Raw genomic sequence first — 8,729 nt, forward strand, 5'->3', positions numbered from 1 at the left:
GTGTGGTATATGTATTATCCACATATCTTTTGATATAAATCTTAGTATTTAATCTTAGTATTTATGAATGTTGTTCCAAAAGTTACTCTTGCATGTCATTACTATTACTGCTATATAAATTAAAATTTTGTGCCGTAAATGCCCAATTGGGTCATTTGGTGACACTGTATTAATCCTTGAATTTGTTTTTTTTATTTAGTTTGATTACCATAACGAACGTAAGGTAAACCTATCAAATGTCAAAAAAAAATTGTTTTAGTTCCGGTACCATAACAGAACTAACGGAAACAAACCAAATTCGAGTAGACTCGTAGCTTCAACGCATATGATTGACAACGCTCGGGTTTTACCAACGAGCAAGCTTATCGTCCGACACCCCCCCCCCTTGTATTTTCCACCGCCTAGGTTTGCTGACCAAATAAATATCGTTTTAAATATTTTGTTTTGTTATATGTTAATTTGACGAATATATTTTTTGGGCTTTAACGCTCAAACTTTACCAACGATGTCTATACCTTAACGAGCGTAACCGATATTGACTGAATTCGCGTCAACTCATCATCGTAACGCTCATGTTTTACCAACGTCAGAGTTTCAATGCTAAAGTTTTGTCGGCTGCCCCGGCGTAACACGCTGGGTAGAAGAACTAGTTTATTATAATTTACAAATTACAGATAACTTACTTGTTGAGTATGTAATTCCCTAAAGTTTGATCAATCTTACAAGTCATTTATCATTAAAGTTTACAAATCATACTACTTGTATGTATTAGGGGTGCGTGGTACGGTTCGGTGCGTTTTTTGGCTAAAACCAAATCGAAAACCAAAACTTCGGTTTTGGAGATTTTGAAACCGTTCGTTTTCGGTTTTTCTGGTTTCGGTTTCGGTTTCGGTTTTTACGGTTTTTGCCATTTGAGCTTTAGAATTTTAGGCTGAAAAAAGTTTGTAAAAAATAATGAATTTAGGTATAAATAATGTTGTTAATTGTAAAATAAAAGACTATTATACATTTGATCAAAAATATTGGAGTTACATATTTATTAAATTCTTATAAATTACTTAATATAAAATATAAAAAAATAAAAATTTAGGAATTTGGTTCGGTTTTTTCGATTTGAATTTTTCGGTTTTTCGGTTTCAGATCGGTTTTTCGGTTTCTTGCACACCCCGTAGTATGTATTGTTTCTTAAATTTGATCTTTTAAGATGTCGGCCATCATCATTTGTCACAACTCATGACTATGTGTATGTTGTTTTAAAGTCATAAAGGTTGTAATTATCGTAGATAAGTATTTTTCAATTGAAAAGTGAAAATAAATATTAGTGTACAAGACTCAAATTCTTGTAATTATCAAGCTGCCTTGGTATTTACTTGTACCCTTGTTATCTTTCTTTATTATTAGTTTGATGTATTTTAATAATTTCTGTTGGTTTTACTTGTACTCAACATCATATGCCACTATTTCGGTAGGCAACTAGACAATATGTGATGTTGCATAGAGTGGATTGTCACACTACCAGTGTGCCCCCCCCTCATACTTTGTTGTATTAGACCGGGTGTTGTGGAGAGGCTTTATCAACCGTTCACGTTATCGTCACGTAGGTAGAAGACTTTAAAGCCCCTTTTCATAAAATTCCGTTATAGCTTAAAGTTCTTTGTATAAACCAGATATATATGTATATATGTGTATATGAAAGAGAGTGAAAAGCACCATGGCCCCACCCTCTTCCTCTTGAAGTGGCTTTAACCGGATAAAGCCCCCTCACTTAAAGCCTTATCTATAAAGCCTCGGCACGGTATTTACCGCCCCATATAAAGCCCCCATTAAAATAATTACATAAATAGCACATAATTATGTTTAAATTCTAATTTTATTCCTCCTTTTTATAGTTATGGACACGTGTGTTACACAAATGATCCCTAGAATGAATTTATATTTGTTAACGGTTAAAAATTTTTAAAATAACCAATATATCTTGATATTTAAAAAATAAATAAAGTTATTTCCCACACCCTCTCTCATCAATATAGCTTCATACCCTTCTCATTTTTCTTAATCATCACTTGCACAACTCATCACTTATTCTAACCATCGGTTACTTGAATCAACAAGAAACCAAATTAGAACGCAACATACCACATCTTTGGCCATGTAATCGTCTTCTCCCCCACATGTAGTGGTCTCGATTTTCACATGTGATTCTTACTTGGTCTAAGATTCAGTTTAGGCTTGAGTTCATTCAATACTTATAAGTGTCTAAGGGTATTCGGCGAGCTCCTCAAATGCAACCACCTATCAGTGTATTGCACCTCGTATTAATAATTTAATCCACAAGTACTCAAATTGATCATGCCGGTGTTCCAAAGTGCCTGAACACACACACACACAACAATCATTCGTCTCTGTTTTATATTCGGGTAGTAGAACCCGAATTGCAACAAGCCAAAACCACTACCTGGATCATCAGTGACAATGTTACCTAAAAGGATGAAGCCAAAACCTCTACCCCGAAGCGTGCCCTAAATACCCTAAGCTCGGTTACATCTACTTTTAGGCAGTTTTGTTTTCCGATAACTAGTTTTTAGTGATAAAAGTGCTAAGTAATATTATTAGAAAAAAGAGGGAAAACATAATGGGAAATGGTTACAAAACGACGTCGTTTGTTTGTCGGTGCATGAGTAGGAATCCTATAATTTTTGGCAATCACATGTCTTATTAAATAATTATAAAGCCAGTTATTTTAAAACTGAAAATAGAAATAGAAAATTGTCAATGTCTATAAAAGCAATAATACTTTGGACAAAAACAAATAAATATATGTTCAAACAGTTGACCTTTTCTTTGTTGAATCTTGGTTAATTAACAAAAATAAAAATATAGAATTTATGAAATTATATTATATTATATTATTTCATAATAGTATGATGAGATAATTTATAAAGCTTTATAAATAACTAAAAAACAACAATATTTGTGTTTATATATTTTTTATTTATATATTTGTGTAACTTCTTATAAATAGAAATTAAATGAGGAATGAGTCAAAATCCTACATCCAATCATGTTTATTGGTTGATGATGACGTGTTTTTTTTAAATATGAATTAATAATAAAAGGTTAAATTCTAGACACGAATATAATTTGTTGAAGCTAACTTAAAAAACATAGATATAAACGAGAGTTAATTATACAAATGATCTTGCGCTTTGGCCCAAAGTCATATTTTTTTGGTACTGGACATGAATATATTCGGTGGACTGTTACTCGATGCACCCTTGCACCTTAGATGGAGGAAGATTGGGAGTCATCATATTTTCAGGATTTGGTTTGATACGTAATTCAATTTTAAGAAGATGGCCGGAAAAGCCTTGACACCAAACAAGACCGAAGGTGGACGACAATTTGTTTTGATACATGGTTGAGATCGAGGGCATCTCTCATCTGCTACAAGCTATATGAGTCGTATAGATAACAAAAGGCTATTGTTTGAGTTATGAGCATTGTTCGTGTAACAAACCCCTTACTAAATCTTTATTTTCTTTTTCTAATTTAAACAAAAACCATCTATAATAGTTTTAAATTTGTATGTTTAATAATATTGGAAAACTATTGTGTTATCTTTTAATCATTTGACTTTTTCAATAACTTACTAGCATACGAACCTAATTACATATTTATAATTAGCAGGTAACACTTCGAGTATATGTTTTAACTAACACTTGGAATACATGTCTTAACTAACACTTGATTATATGTTCTACCATCACTTGAATTATTTAATGGATTTATTTTGATTAATTAAACAATAGCCGTTGGGTAAATAGTTTATGACCTATATTATTTGAATAATATATTGAATAGGTCATACATAAATCAAAACTATAACAATATTCATTAGTTAGTTTAAAAAAACTGTTAAACTGATAATGACTAAAGTATGTATGTTAAAACATTTTCATTATAGGGGGTGTTTGGGATTCCTTATTTCTATCAACTTATAACTTATTAACTTTTTAAAAAGTTAATAATGTGTAAAAGGTGTTTGGCAAACATTAAGGACTTATGGTTTTTAACTTTCGGCCAAGGCAAAATAAGAGGGTTTTGAAAAGTTATGATTTCCTAACTTATTAACTTAATGGTTTGATTTACCTATTACACCCTTATAACCCTCAAAACCCATTACACTTCTTTTAAAAAAGAGTGTCTTTTTAGTCATTTTGGTTTTCTTCAACACATAAGCTAATCCAAACATTTTTTTAAAAACTTCTTTTAAAAAATCTATAAATTAATAAGGTCTTTTAACAAGAAGTCATTTTTCACTCAAATAAGGAATCCCAAACACACCCTTAGCCTTTAGATGTAAAAGTTGGCTGTATAAATTCATCATTAATTGTGTTTAATGATTATTAGGCTATGTGTATTGTGTTGTGATTCTAATTGGCAACGCGTGGTAAAATGTCACATCACTGCCACGTAGGTAATGCGATTTTAACTTTACCATAATTTCCCAAGGACGTAGTGTTGTGACCAAAATATATATATAATTTTTTTTAAATGTCTGATTGGTTGTCAACTTCTCACACTCTTCACACCTTTTAAGCATTGGCTAAATGAGTTATTACGCCCCTCTTTGGCGCTTTTATAACAATGTTGCTCACATTCAAACCCGACCTAGAACGGTGGGTAGAGAGGGCGACGACCAAAGGTCCACCGGTTTTTAGGCCCATAAAAACGTGTTTATATATACGCATATATGATGTAAACCCTATAATTGAATAACTTTTATTTGGCTCAACTGGTAAGCATTTCCCCGTCAAACTGGGTTGCCCAAGTTCAAATCTTGCATAACTCATTTTTATACTCTCTAATTTTTTTTACATCCATTTGTTTTCATTTTTATTATTAGCTACTATGGCATAGGTCTAATTCTTATTAACCCATATTAATAGTCATATTTTTTATTTTTCATATTTAAAGAAAAAAGACCATTTAGTTTAAAACCAAATATGATAGGATAACTTCACGGTTCGTTTAAATATTTAAAAATGATTTTGCTAATATACTTTCGTTTTGTTTATTGTTTCACAATTATCATCGTATAATTTACTTTATATATGAGAGTTATTGAGTTTATATTTTAGATGTTCATTCATGCTTACCCTGGGTCCTCAATAGTTTAGAGATCCTCGGAGACGACACTGCTCACGATAAAAGGTGATGTGGCATGAGTTTAAAATCTCGCTATAGAGTCTCCACAACACATACTCTTATAATCTTATATGTATTTCTCCATGAATAACAAGGATTGATGAAACTCATGAGAATGGGTAAAGGAAACATAACAAAAGCAAGTCAGTAAGTCAGGAAATAGCATGTGAAGACTAGAGTGATGTAAAAGAAAGTAAAACCACATGTTATGGCCATGGGTCATGGAGTCTTGAAGATGTCTTCAAATAATAATAATAATAATAATTTATTATTATTATTATTATTATTATTATTATTATTATTATTATTATTATTATTATAGTGAAAGATGATAACAAAACAAAATGCAATTATTCTTATAAATAACAATTATTAAAAACAAGGGGAGATGGATTATTGTCAATAGCTTAGTTGGCCTCACGTCATTAAATTTTGTACCAACCTTTAATGCTAAAACATTCCTCTATATATTTTCAATATAATTCTAGAGGCGTGTGTAACATTTTTTGAACGGCCCACATATCTTCTAACCGAGAAACTAGCTAAATTTATCATATCGAGATATACTTATCTTTTAATTTGATACGTGGAAAACTCATACATAAGATCAACGCCCATAAACACTAGTCTGAAGGCACGTCAGTGCGGTGTAACTAACATGTTGTACCTCATATAAGTTCATATTGGCGTTCTCAGGCAGAATAAATATAAGGTCGAACCTATTGGAAATATTAATGTATGTTAAAATGAGCTGAGTTCGAGCCTTGAAAGTGTGAATGAGCTAGGCTTTTATATTATGAGTCGGGTTTAGTTCAACTCGGTTACATTCTTAATTGTCATGAATGAATGGATCTATATTAATTTTGTTTGAAAGACATCCGGATAATATCACAATATTAGACCTACAACTCACCATACCTAAATAATCTTCCAACGAGCCAAGTATATATGCCTTTAGAAAATACATATGCTAGTAAAGTTTTATTAAATGAAGTATACTAAAAAACACTAGCATGTATGCCTTTCTAAAATACATGTGCTAGTCATGTGTCATTTTGATGAAACAAAGGTTGACACATGATACTATCATAAAATACTAAACCTTGTCTCATTCATGAATCGATCAAGCGGTGAATGGATGATAGTTTGCAATGATATATGTTAAATGTTTCGTTAAATCATTGCGCAAAAACCTATATAGTTGATCAATAATTAAAACAATATCGTTTTTGTGTAGTGTTTGTGTTTGGTATGACATGATCAACAATAAGAAGTCAAATGAGTAATTAAACACAAAACTTTAAAGCTCTTATACTAAGGCCATGGGGTATACTCCAACCTCTACATGGGTTAACATGACATGGCACTTTAAAGATGGATTAACCACTCCCCACTTGTGTTAAGTGTGTTAAAATGGCCCATGGATTATGCTTCTAACGGGTTAAAATGAACAATATGCATTAAATATGTATTAATTACTAATTGTTTAGTTATTATTTATTTTGGTAATTAAACTAAATGTTTGATTTTAAATTAAATACTCCCTTCGTCCCATTATAAGTGTCCTAGTTTGATTTTTCAAGTCTTTATTGTTTAACTTTGACCGACGATATTTTTGTTGTGTTATATAATACTTGATGTAAAATATATGAATGGATTGAGTTTTAAATGTACTTTACATTAATATAATTCTCATAAAGTATGATATGACACGAACAAAAATATTTACGGTCAAGGTTGCAAAAGAAAGACTTGAAAAGTCAAACTAAGACACTTATAATAGGACGGAGGGAGTATTAATAGGAGAGAGGTGGATTTAAATGAGTTAAACCATTTCCTTTGGATGACATGGAGTGAAAGAGAAAAAATGAGTGATGTGGAGCTTATGTGGAGTTAGAGTATACCTCATGGCCTAAGATTGTAGCTATCGCCCACCTCGTTGCCACGTCACTCGCGCACAACACAAAAAGTTCAATTTAGCGGGGGCGTTATCGATGAGGTGTGAGTCGGGTCACAGGTGCTAATGGGCAATTGTGGGAATGGAGTAAATGCTTTGACTGGCGTTGTTGGCTCACCCACCACATGTCAGGTGACTTCAGCAAGGGCTTTATCCAGTGCCTAGTCGGTGTCAGGTGGTGTAATATGTTAAGATGAATCTTGATGGTGGCTTGAACCACAACATATGGCCTAAGTCATAGAAAATATGCAAAGCCCTAGCTACACTTAATCTTTAAGATATATAGAAATACGATTTTATGTGTTTAAATATATATGACTTTAGATGATGATATTACTTTTTTTTTTTAATTTTGTATCTCTTTTATTTGTGTATAGGATATAATCTTATAATTTAGATGAAGCATAGATAAAATATATTCAAGGGTAGCGACCCTCTCAAATTTTGTGTAACTAGTTATTAAATATACAAGATAATTGAAAAAAAATACAGGTTTAGCCAAATATTATAAGAGTTACATTTTAACCACTCAAACAAATTACATTACACGAGGCTTGGCCGGCATGAATATGAAGGCAGGGTGGTCGATGCCTTTTGGCCCGATCACCCCACTAGAGCCGATTAAAAAAATTGAAACCTAACGAGTAAAAGAAGACTAGAATGATGGATTCACCTCCTTAATCATTTCATGAGTCACTAATAGCCCTGTTCAATGAAAACAATAGTCCACCAATCACTGCCAGCCCCGTTCCGTAATCATCCCATGAGTCTTTGATAGGCCTGTTTTAACTTACCTCCTTAATCACCCATGAGTCTTTGATAGGCCTGTTCAGTGAAAACAAAACCCCACCAATCAATGCTAGCCCCGTTAGGTGAAAAAATAAGCGACACTTTTCAAACGAACAAATCAAACCCATAACGAATAAAACAAGACTAGAATGAGGAACTCACCTCCTTAATCATCTGGCGAGTCCTTAATATCCCCATTCAATGAAAACAAAAGTCCACAAGTCGCAACTAGCCCAGTTTAGTGAAAACAGAAGCGACACTTTTCAAACGAACGAATGAAAGCCTAAACGAACAAATGTAAACCATGACGATTAAATGAGTACTTTAATGTGGGACTTACCTCCTTGATATGGCCAGCTTGGATAGGACGGCCCCGGTCCGATAACCCCGTTCAACCTGAAAATTAAATTTTTTTTATCCTTTTATGAAAATTTATATTTTTTTAATGTTTAAATCCAATTACTCAACATATTTAAACCTACTTTTATAAATAAAATTGTTTCGCAAAACCCGAATCATAACCAAGTAAACATATTTAAAAATTTAGTTGTTTAAACTAAAAAAAACCTTTTTACATAAGACTCATTTTTTTTTTGGCATTCGGTCCAAACAATTTTAGCGATTATCTCATTATCAGGTACGACTCTGACTCAAGGTAATCAAGTGTGGGTTTAGACGCTATTTTTCTCTTTCTTTATATCAACCACCGAATGACTTATAAGTATTCATTCACAAAGTTTTATTAATCCATTTAAATCAGTGGCAATGCTATGCA

Source organism: Bidens hawaiensis, unplaced genomic scaffold, assembly GCF_021521415.1.
Source record: "Bidens hawaiensis isolate Kalapana, Puna unplaced genomic scaffold, B.hawaiensis_p1.1 tig00017043_1, whole genome shotgun sequence".
In the NCBI taxonomy this organism is placed as follows: Eukaryota; Viridiplantae; Streptophyta; class Magnoliopsida; order Asterales; family Asteraceae; genus Bidens; species Bidens hawaiensis.